Source organism: Coturnix japonica, chromosome Z, assembly GCF_001577835.2.
Source record: "Coturnix japonica isolate 7356 chromosome Z, Coturnix japonica 2.1, whole genome shotgun sequence".
Taxonomy (NCBI): domain Eukaryota; kingdom Metazoa; phylum Chordata; class Aves; order Galliformes; family Phasianidae; genus Coturnix; species Coturnix japonica.
The window spans coordinates 57,232,083-57,244,016 of NC_029547.1; the positions used below are offsets into that span (position 1 = coordinate 57,232,083).

Below are 11,934 nucleotides of genomic sequence, written 5' to 3' on the forward strand. Positions count from 1 at the left end.
TAATCTTCCTCGGAGACCTTCTGTCTGCTGCAGACTAATGCAGTGTCTTAACTCTGGGGGAAAAGGAGCGTCTAATGTTTGATAAACAAGCTTAGAAAAGAAAGCAACTCATTTATTCCAGAAATGTCCAGGTTTTAGCTTTGGAGTAGAAAGTTGGATATAGTTGAAGTTGGTGAAAGCACAGAAATGCCAAAAAAGAGTTCTCCTAGAGCTCATTTAGCAGTTGTGGTGGCGATGTAGCTGGAAGGACTTAGTGGTCAGACTGAGTACAAATGATGCGTTAGCACTGAAGGCAACAGGACTGCATTGGTTTCTGTGCCTTGTCAGCACACTTTTCAAGAGAATTCTCTCCCTCCTCCTCCCATCTGTAAGGCTTATGTTATCAAGTTTTAAAGTAGAATAGAATACGAATTGCGCTGAATGAAATACATAGGAATAAGATGACCGGTGTGCTGTTGGGCTTTGCATATGCACATCACTTGATTCAGCAGCATCTGTGCACTGCTATTGTAACTCTAATACATCATTCTCCTCTTCCTGGCAATGACAACTTGTGTTTACACAAGTCCATGCTGACTGCATGAAACATTCTAAACATGTTTTAGAACTTCAGCCTCAGAGTATTGGGACTGATTTTTTCTGGAACTAGATGAAAATCTATTTGGCTGTCAATCTCCAGAGGAATCTCTCTATGTTTGCAGTGAGCATCTTCATGTTCTCTTCCACAAACTAAGAATTACTTGGTCACAGGTGCAGAGACAGAAGAGCAGAAGATAAAAACGAATATGAAAATTCAGTAAATGTCTCTCTTGCATTGAGAGACAATGCACTGAGAGTGCTGTTTGGAAATGCAAAGGAAGAAACACGGTTCTGGTACTCTCGCTCCCCAGCTCAGCACAGCAAACACTGTGCAAGGCTTTCTCACACCCTATCTGCACTGTGCTGAAAGGACAACTCTACCAAGTTTTCAGACTCATGCATCTTCATTCATAGCTTCAGTCTCTCTTCTGTTTCCTTCTTGTCATGTGAAAAAGTGCATTTATTTCCTCCATTTTCGCAGTTTCACTTGTCTTCATTTCGGTGAAATGGTGACATTCCATTGAAACTTGAGACAGAACTTGGTGACATTTTCTCATGAAACTTGAGACAGAAGTCACACGAATGCCAGGGTATATCCCATTATGTCATGTACATGTTTAGATTTTCAGACACAGGGAAATGATCCAATTGCTTTGAAAGATGGAAGTAGAAAGCAAGATTACTATTTTTATGTAGGCAGTTAAACTCAACTGGTCACATTTTGAGATTAATGGCACAATCAAACAGTCTCATTACTTAAAACACTGAAATGAAATCTTAAATTAGACTCATATGTGAGCATGTAAAGCAGTTCTCTGCATATATATTTAAATTCAGTATTAATATTTAATGTTTACATTTGGAACTGTAGTTTTTCAGTCAAAATAGGACAAAGACTGAAGCAAAATTTTCCACTGGTGCAATTCTACAAGCAGTTGAATATTCCAATGAATATTTCAATGTAATTAATGTGGATTTCAGCCTGAAACCAATTGGAAGATCCCAGTAGCTGACTGCCTATGTGTCATTTTTAGCATACCTGAGATTCAGATTTCATCCTACTGTGCTGTTCACAAAATGTTGTATTGTTTCAAGAAGGGAGGAAAAAAGTCTAACCAAAAAAGGAGTGGAATGAATTGGTGCATCTTAGCACCTGCCAGCAAACTTACACCAGCTGAGTCTTCTAACAGACTGCGGGGATCATCCACAGAGTGCTGGAGGGAGGACTGTACCTCTAACCTGATTTTCAGTGACAGTGTGGATTGTTGGTTCTGCCTGGTTCTAATTCCATTAAGACGATTCTTGAGCAAACCTCCATTTCCATACAGTGTCCATCCTTATTTTCTTCCTTTCCTGTTAACAAGTCCTTGTGTCCCATTCCACTCATAAAGATTGCAACGAGTTTTAGCTCAAGGTGGGGAACAAAATCCTTTTTTTCTTTCTCCTTCAGCTGATTGAACTGTAGCCACTGCAGATGTCAAGGTTTTGTTCTTTGCACACTTTGATTTCCAAGTTGGGACAGTTTACTGAGCGCTGTCTGCTTCTGCTTTCCAGTATGAGATGTAAGAACGTTGCAGAGCACTTCTCATTAGCCCATTACGCAGCTCTGATGCTCCCACTTTGCAGAAACAGAGTCAGAAATTCTAGGTTCAGTTTCTGATTCTCTTGCAGATTTTCTGTCAGATCACACCTAGAGCAGATTTCCATCAGCACACAGGTACATTTTGGCTCAGCATTGCTGTTTTTAAGCGTTTGCTACAAACGCTTCCGATGAGCTTCCCAGCTGTCTTGCAAAGCAAAATATTGATGAGTAAAACCGTCACTGTAAATAATTTTTCATTCTCCCTGTATTTTCTTCAGGGGGTTGAAAGCTGAAAAGTCAAATGCTGGTATTATTTGCACTTACGAATTTATAGCTCAGATTGAAACATAACGTTCTGCCAAATACGTAAAAATGAAGCTTTATGGGTTGTATACATATACACAGATGTATGTAAAAATGTAATGGCCGAAGCTATAAAACAACCCAGTCTGAACTTTAAAGAGCTCAAACATCAAACTAAAACTCTGTAGCAATCTCCATGAACTGTCCAATCCTCTGAAAATGGAGTGGTCTCCCAAGGCCTGTAACGGGTAGAAGTGTTACCTAAAGTTCTTAAACCACTGCTTACTGGGTAATATTACTGGGTAATATGCTTATGATTTTTATTTTGGTTCTCAAGTTGCTCTGGAGCAAGAACTGCATGCAGGGGTGGCATATAGTGCAGTTTCTGCCGCTCCCAAAGACTCAGAGCTGCACAGCAGAGACCTTCCTAAGGGTTTCACACTGCACAGATTCACTCAATTCAAGGATCCTCCTTATTTTGGAGGAGGTACAAAGCTGTATGAAAGGAAAGATTCTCAGCTGCACGCTTTTGAAACCTTTATCACGATTAATATCTGCTGAGATGCTGTCAGCTGTGACAGTTATCAGCGGTGCAGCAGACCAGGAATTGCAGCTTTCGTTCATGAGCTTCGTCAGGATCTGCAGCCAACAAAAACTGCTTGTTGGTAAATCCTCCTGGATGAGCTTTTGTTAATTGAAGTTAATGGAATGGGAGTCGCAGAAGCAGCTGCAGCTACCCGGCCTCACTGGCATCTGATGGAACTATAGGTATGTGAGCATGAGTCACAGAACTGCTACAGACAATTCATTTATTATACAAAATTCAGTGTATAAAAATGCTCTTAAAGGGCTTGTAAATCCCAAAGCACTTGCTTAAGGGCCAACAAGCAAACAGTATTGCTGTGTGTCATCTCCATACTTGCACATTTCACACATATGACATATTGGAGATGGAGACTAGCGTGCAAGCTTTAGGATTGTCACAGGATGGCATTAAGTTGCAAACTGTACAGTGGATCTTTTTGCATGACGTGTTTGTGTGATATATTTATCATCCAGGCTGTGGTTATTACGGCTTTCCCTGTGTGAATGGTGTGAACATAGATGCTTTCAGCTCCACTAAAAGCTCTGTGCAGCAGTAATGGGCACTTTACTGGTTCTTGCAGACGCAGTGATAATTCCTTATAGGATGGATGCTTTGTTATAGCAGAAAAGCTCACTGCTCTCAGGAGTGCTGCTCCCATGAAGAGATGGTGAAGCGACAGATCACTCTTTTGTAGTGTTGTCTCTAAGCTATAAACATCTCTATTTCTGACCAGTCTGCGCAGCAGTGATTTCCTACTGCTGTTTATCTTCCTCACTTTGTACAAGGCAGGAACCGATTCTTTTCTTTCTGTCTGAAATATGATACCACTAGATGACTGATTCGCCTTTGTTGTGCAGATTCCCTGCAGAATTGTCTCAGTAAGCTGGAGAATTTAGTGCACAAGATGCTCCTTCACCAAGAGAAGCTGTTTTTGATTCCTCTTTCATCATGTAGCATTGTACTTCCCCGTGGAAAGTGCCGGGTCTGAACAAAAGGCGACAGTCAGGTGAATCTTTCAGGCTGAAGACTTTTAATCCTCAGAGATGGCTGTATGGAGTGCACTCAGTGCCCAATTTCTTCAATGCTGCCAAGAAAAAAGTTGTTCAAATAAAACATACTGTGCCATAACACATCCTGGAAATGGGACAGCAGATCAAATTTGTTAAATACATCTATTTTAGAATGTCCTGGTTTCACTGTTGGTTTACCTTTAAACTTAAACTCAGGCAAAAGTCATTCCAAGAGCTGATGGGAGGACAGGAGCGCAACCCTCTTCAGGAGGAACCAACACTGAAGCTCTTCTCTCTGCCTGAGCTATGGAGCAGTCTATGCCTGTGCTTGAACGTGCATCTCTGATCACAGACCTACTGCGCACGCGACCGTCAGCTCTTGCTCCCTTCATCCCCACGCGATCAGCTCTCCAGCCGTGAGGCAGCAGGACCCACACAGCACAGCCCCGTATGGAAGTGAGTTCACACCTGCTCTCTCTGAGCTCCTCCACTGACGGTCCTACACGGCAGACTCCCACTCTGCTGAGGAACGTTCTCTCCAAGGATTTAGTGGTGGGGCTTCCCTGGGTCAGCTGTGGATTAGAAAAGAGCTCTGGAAGCAGAGGGCGCAAATTAATTTATTTAATTCTTAAGTCCATAAAATAATTTGGTGGAGCATCAGCTGTTGTTGCTTATGTTCAGAAGTGTAAAACCACTGATCATCTCTAATGTGAAGTAAATAAATGCTTCTGATGAAGTAACAATGAGAAATGCTTTTGGAAGGCTGGAAGGAATAACGGAACACGATCTGAAGCCGCTGTTTTATGGGGCCGGTAGCAGGAAGCACGGTCTCAGCAGAAGTTTTGGAAAGATTCATTAGTACTTTCAGGGGGGTTTTAGCATTTTTCATTTCAATGTGGATGTGCCATCTCAACTGCAGTAATAGAAGCTTACAGTAGGCTCCATTAAGGGTGTTACTGTTCACATATTCATGAGCTTAAAACAGTATGCAAATACTGAGCAGTAATGAATGCTTTCTGTTAGCACTGCCTTACACAGAGGTAATGGGACAAATAATCCATAATGGATGTGTCCTGGGAGAGCAGATCTGTGACAGGGAAGTGCTTGCCAAGGAGATTCCTTGTGTTTTTGCACAGCAAGAAGGTTTGTGAGGAAAATTGCTCATGTAGCCCTTGAAATATGTTTCCCCTTAAGTTCTTGGCTACTGCTTGAATTTAATTCCAACTTTTCACCTGGCACAGCGTATCGCTTTGAATAAAGTGATTAAGAGTCTCGGAACTCTTATCGTTTTTCCACATAAGGAAGAATGACAGCTGAACATGTTCTAAGTCTGCAGTCCTGGTAACTGCTTATAGGTATTGCATCCATGGGACCATGTAATTGAGCTGTTGCAAGAAAGAAGGAAGGGATTATTTTTTTCCACGGTGTTTTTGTGAGTAAGAAGTGGATAAAGTAAGAAAGCATTAGATATTTACTGCTATATTTGCCTGCAGCATTCAGCACAAGGCTATTGCACTTTAATGTGATTGCATTCAGTGAGGCCATTGATCAATAGCCAGCTGATTCGTGCTGTGGAATCAGTGGCAGAACTACGTCCCTTGAATTTGGCTTTTGGTTTTCCCACAGACATAAACTGGGAAATGGGATTAGGAAGCATTCCTTCCACCAGCAAAATCTATCCTTTAAGCCACGTGATGATTTAGAGGGATAGGTTGAGAACTGAACTGGTCTTGAGAGCTGACCATGGACTGCAACTCCTATCTCCCCAGAGTAAGCAACTATAACATAGTTGGGAATTACTTCTACTGAAGTGAGGATACACTTGGGCCATTTAATACCCATCGCAATAGGCAATAGTTGCCTCAACCAGACACAAAATAATGGAGTTTTCCTTGGAATGAGCAAATGCAAATGAACCTCGACTTTTAGAAACCACTGCCTTACTGATGGATCCAGGTTGGTTAAATATTCTGGGCCTTCAGGGACTGCATAAAAAGGGACACTGCACCCTTTTAAATCCTCTGATTAGGCACTGAGACATTGCTTGCTCAGCTGGGCCGGGGTGAATGGAAAATGCACAGGCTGCAGCTCTTCTGGTTATTGTCTCCTAGTGACCGACTGGAATATCAAGGGTATTCAGTGACTTCTCTCCTTCCAAGAGGGGAAAGCCTCAAATGGGAGTTCTCAAAGTAGAGGTCAGTGGGATCAGCTGCCTGCAACAGACCTTGCAAATCACAGATTGGGGCATCCTATGCTGGGACCTGAGGGGCAGGTACAGACACACCAATATACAACAGCAGTACTAACTGTTCATGGGATAAGGATCTTGGGGCTAGATGTTATGATTTCTGCTGTCAGTATTCTAGATCATAAATAACATCATGTAGTGCACTGGGAGTTAAAGAGTGAAGGCTGCAGTCCTGCGGGTTGTCGATAGTTCTGGTTACCCGCTCTCAGAACAGAAGAATGAGCTTCGGCTCCCAGAGGACTCATTATTCCATTTCAGTTCAGAAGGAAAGATAAAATTCACTGGGAGTCAGGAGACTGTCTTCTCTTTTCATCTGCTTTGCTCTGTGTGCTCCCTGGCCATCTCACCTACAGCATTAGAGTAAAGCCTTTGGTTTTGGACGCTCTCTCATTTGATTTATGAGCTTCAATTCCAATTATACTGTATTATATTCTTTCGCTTTCCACCATGATATTTCGTAAATCAGTTTTTTTTTTTTTCTTTTTTTTTTTTTTCCTTAGCTCATTGCTACTGTTTATTTCTTTCCCTTTTCCTGGGGCATAGGACCATGGGTCCCTTTCATCCTGTCACAAAACCAGGCTGAGCCAGGCCAAACTGTGACAATCTTGTTTTATTTCTCACTCAAAGGACACTTGACTATAATCACTAAATGCATCAGTGCATCTCAATCCGAGTATATCATGAACTTCCTTTTCTGATCAATGGACTGAAACCCATTGTACCTCCCCGTGGATTATGGAATGTTCGGACTGCTTTAAGGCTTCAGATGTCCCACTTATCTAGGAATAACAACCTTCCCTAAGCAGAATGCTGCTTTGCTGAGACTCTGAAGCAACTGCTGAGGCAATGAAGTTTGTGGGCGCAAAGCAACCACATAAGGCAAACACTATGTATGGGGTGAATTTTTCTTTATTTGATGGAAGATGATAATTTGGGAAAGATTGATGGAAGATATTAAGTTCCTTTTGGAAATTTTGATGGAAGATGTTACTTTCGGAAAGCTTGATTGAAGATGTTACTTTTGGAAAGCTTGATTGAAGATGTTACTTTTGGAAAGCTTGATTGAAGATGTTACTTTTGGAAAGGTGCCCCTTGGCCCCACTGCTGATAGCTCTCCCCCTACAAAGATGGCAGCGTGCGGCGGTGGGAGGCTCTGCCTGAGTGCGCCTGGGTGCAGTTGCTGGTGCCTGAAGGGGAGTTTTGGTGCAGGCCGTGATGGCTACGGCCGCTGCAGCCAGAAGCCGCCTGGCAGCTCTGGGCCTTCCCACGGCGGTCCAAAAGCCTCGTCTTCTCTCTATTCCTGTAGGAACCAAGAAGAAAGGCGTTCAGCTCTGGGCTGTGGAAGGAGGGACAGAAATGCTGCAGGGCTTCTCTCAGACCTGTAGTCTGGAAATGTGCTGCCCAGGACAGGCCCCACTCTGTGTGATGCCCAGGGGCCCTCATGCCCAGGTCCCTCTGCATCGAGAGTGCCCAACAGCTGGGGGGTAGGCAGGCAGGAGGCAGCTGAGCCCTGCAGCCCACAGAACAGACAACAGCTCTGGGGCTCAGGGCTTGCCGATGCTGCTCCTGGGCCTCTGTAGGAACCAGCACACACTTACTGTTCCCGTGATGTCCCTGTGAGCTGCAGCTTCTTCTGCCAGTCCCCTGGTGCTGTCTGCCCTGCGAGGCTTTGGCACCTGTCCTTCCCTTTCAGCCTCTCTTTCAGCTGCTGATCGTACTCCCTTCTCACACTGAAGGAAGGACGAGGGTCACCCTCCAGTTGGCGGTGGAAGGGGTTCTGCAAAGACAAAACATCATCGTAAAGAACAGTTGCAAGGAGCTGGGGCTGCCCCTCAGGATGTGGTTGTGCAGGAAATGGCACTGAAGAGCAGCAGGCTCTCTCTCTCAACAACACAGACTCTGCCTTCGCTCCCTGAAGCCAAGGGCCAGCACTGGCATTTCGGACCAGGGGTGGGTGAGCGGTGCCTCACACAGTCTTGGTTTAGTCTTCCCATGATTGTGCCCAGCCAGCTGCTGCCTTTGTCCAGTGACTTGCAGGGCAGTGGGCAGACAGAAGCTGCTTCCTCACCAGGTGGCCACAGCAATGCTGCCATATCCAGGAGCCTTGTGCTGCTCCCTTCCCGAGGAGCAGGGGAAATGCCCTTTCCCTGAGGGTGGTCAGTGCACACTGTACCTGGCTTCTCTCTGCACTCAGCCTCTGTATGTACTCCCGGCAAACTCTGGTCTGGATATTCAGCTTCGACCTCCTTGCGCTTGAAGGCCATCAGACACCTGGAGCCGTTTCTCCTCAGTCACAGCACGCATCAGACGCGCTGCCTGCAGGCCAGGGAAACACAACATTGGCAGCGTCAGTCTCCTGGGGCTTGGGCAGGACCCCTGGGAGGGCAGCTGCTGCTGCTGCCATGCCTGCCCTCCTCTGGAGCACAGGGGGATTCAAGAGGTGGCGGATCAATCCTCTGACATACCAACTCTGGAGGACTGCTTGGCACTGGCAGAGGGCTCCAGCTCATCTGGAGGTTTTGGTTGTTCCACCTCTTCAGCATGCTCCTCCTCAGGCTGTGGCACAAAGCTAAAGAGAGACAGCAGGCTGAGCTGGTGGGAACACAGGCTGAAGCAGTTTCTCCCCACTTGTCTTGCAGCCCACAGCTCTTCTCCATCAGAACAAGGAATTGTGGAGGTTGTCACCTTGCCATTTCCAGGGCCTTTTGGCAAGGACCCCAAGGCTGAGGGAAACACCTCCCTGACACAAGCCAGAGCACGGTGCGTCCCCCACCCCCTGCCACTGTATTGCTCCACGAGGCTCACCTGGCTTTATCCCTTTGCATTTCCTCCTCCAGCTCCTTGAATTTTCTCACTACCCTCAAAACCTGAGATACCCTGCGCCGAGCCAGCACCACTGGATCATAAATGCTCACTGCATGTGGGAAGCAACAGAACACCACGTCATCTTTGTGACTGTGCAGATAAGCAGCAGTGGCAGAGCTGCTTGGCTGTGCTCTCCCACACATTGCCACCCTGGGAGCAGAGACACCATTTCAGGGGCTCTTTGCCCCTGCTGGACATCGGTCTCAGCCCAGATCTGCATTCCTCCTGAGCCTATCGTGCTCTGTCTCAACCCTCTCCCAGCAGCAGGGACAAATGGGGAGATGCTTGGGAAATCCAGGGCTTACTGACTGGGGGTTACTTCCCCAGCAGAGAAAAGGATTCCTCATCCAACTGAGGCGCATTCACGTACCTCTTCGGGCACCCCCACCCCATGGCTGTGAATCTCTTCGGGGCTTGAGGGAACTAAGTCGTCTAAAAGTCTTTGGTTCCTGAACTTCAATCCTGGAAACAAGAAGACTCTGATGGGCAAAAGGGGCACCAAGCCTGACACTGAGAACCTGCTGGCAGGGCTCTTTGGGTGCCAGTGCTGAGCCCTTGGAGGACTCTCTGTGGGAGCTGAGAGGTCCTCCAGTCTCCATCAACTTCTGCCTCTGAGCTTCTGTCACCTTCGTGCCACCCCCAAATTGCAGGACTCTCCTCGCTGCCCCCACACACCCTCCTCCCGCCTCTCTCACCCAGGGCCCACGGCCCATGGACTGGCCCATTGGAATGCTCTGTCTGGGTGGACTGAGCCACAGGCTGAATGGAAGCTCTCCCAGTAAAGTGCTGCTCTTGCCTAAGAGCCATGCAAGGAAAGGGGCCTGAGCAAGAAGCTGCCCCAGAGCATGAGCTGAGCAGCTGCACCCTTGGCCGTCCAGCTGCTACAGGAGTGGCTGTGCTCACCTTGGCAGCATGACGCAGCCATCCTCACTGCGTCGAGTAAATTTGTTTTTGCCTCTGAATGCAATCATGTTCATCATCTTGGGGTCCTGCATTGGGACAGACAGAAGTGAAGCAGAGACTCACAGGACACTGTGTCTGTTGCTCCCAAAGTGGCAACCTCATCTGGGAGCATTGCAGGGAGCCCTGGAGGTGTGCAAGCTCACCCCAAGAAGAGCAGGCAGGCATGTTGCCCGTTGCATCCACCTGCAGTGCACAGCTGTCAAAGAAGTTCATGATGACCCTCCGCCCTCTCACAGAAAGAATGCCAAGGCTGCTGAAGAAGAAGTCAACTTCCTTCTTCCCTCGGAGCGCCTCAGCAAAGACGAGCAGGGTCTCATGGATGCACTGCTCTCTACGATTGGTGCACGGAAGGATGCTTTCAGCAATCTCCTCAAAGTCCAGTGGATACCTCGAACATCGTAACGCAAAAACAAACCCGGAACCATACCACATCACTCCCTGCAGGAAAGGCAGGGAAGCCTTGCCACCTGCTTCCCCAGTGGCTGATGGGCTGGGGAGAGCTGGGCAAATAGGCTGGTGCCCAGGGGAGGGGCAGCGCTGGACTGCTGCGTGTGCACCACTATCCCCAGCACTCTCCAGCTGCAAGAGACTTTGCTCTTGCCATGTCACAGGGATTTCACGCATGAGCAAAATGCTGGCATTTTCAGTAGAGTAAAGCAAAGCAAAATTTTTCTTAACGAGGAATTTTGGCCTTAGGCTTCTTCAGCTTGTAAAATCTCTGGATGTGAAAGCTCATCTGGAACAATGGCTTATCTCACATCCAGAACCCCATCCTTTCCAGCGGCGGCACGAGCTGGCCACAACTGCAAAGCTCCCAATCCCGATATCCACCGCCTGAGAAGTCAAAACAAGAAGAGGGAACCATGGGCCAGTGCTGGGTTTGGAGGTGGGGAAGATGCTGGGATGACCTGCTGGCCCTGGGCATGGTGCTGTGCGCCTGCCGCCACTGCGGTGCAGAGGGACGAGCTGGGCAACGAGTAGGCAGTAAGGCTCACTTCTTCTCCTGCAGTTCGTCTGCAAACATACTTGGATGTGGCGCTCCACACTCTGCAGATTTCTGGAAGCAACAAGGATCCATCACGCTTGGAGCTCGCAATGCCCAACCACTCTGAAACCCTTCCCCACAGAGGAGAGAGCGATGTCACCAAGCTCTCCCTTGCCCTCAGCAGAAGCTACTGCGCTGCTGTAGCTTCCCAGCACAGCTCCTGACCGTGCCCAGCAGCGGGAAAGTGCACACTGCGCCCGGGGCGGGTCCTGGAGAGGAAGGGAATGCGCTCTGGGAAGGGGGGTCCTGGCACTGGCTGCGGCCTGAGCTGCCAGAAGCAATCCTGTAGCCCGGGCATGGCTCTGCTCGCACACACCAGGCCCCTCCTGGGTCCCTTCCCCAGCTGCCAGCCCCAGCTTTCACACCTCGTCTCCTCTCTGTCTTTGCTACCACATGCGTGCCCAAGGGTCTCCCGAAGCCTTACCCGAGGTGTGAGTTTTCATGTTTTCTTTGTTTTTGTCTGTGCCGTGGGTGCTGTGCCTCCGGCGTCGTCCGCGTCTGTGTTCAGGCCCCGTCCTGCGGCGGCCTGGCCCGCGCGAGGGGGTCGTCGGTCCCTCGCCCGGTTTGGTTCCGCGTTTTCCTTCTTTCTGTGCTTGGTGGGGCTTGTGTTTTGGCTCCCGGTTGCTCCGGCGCGTGTCTGCTGCTTTCGCCTTCCCCCCGTCGCTTGTCCTGGCATTATGCCGTGGTCCTTCCCAGGTTCGCCACCTGCGGCTCCTCCTGCGCCTGTGGGGTCCCCTATGCAGTCTCTCCCTG

The 11,934-nt window shown here is 48.0% G+C and overlaps 1 long non-coding RNA gene across 1 annotated transcript; it reads right to left on the reverse strand.

Annotated features, from left to right (window-relative positions):
• Positions 1-7,030: 7,030 nt before the first annotated feature.
• Positions 7,031-8,522, reverse strand: LOC116652509. Its single transcript, XR_004305607.1, has 3 exons — positions 8,482-8,522; positions 7,907-8,085; positions 7,031-7,608 (listed from the first exon to the last, which is right to left on the reverse strand). It is a non-coding gene; the product is annotated as an uncharacterized LOC116652509 (long non-coding RNA).
• Positions 8,523-11,934: the final 3,412 nt, after the last annotated feature.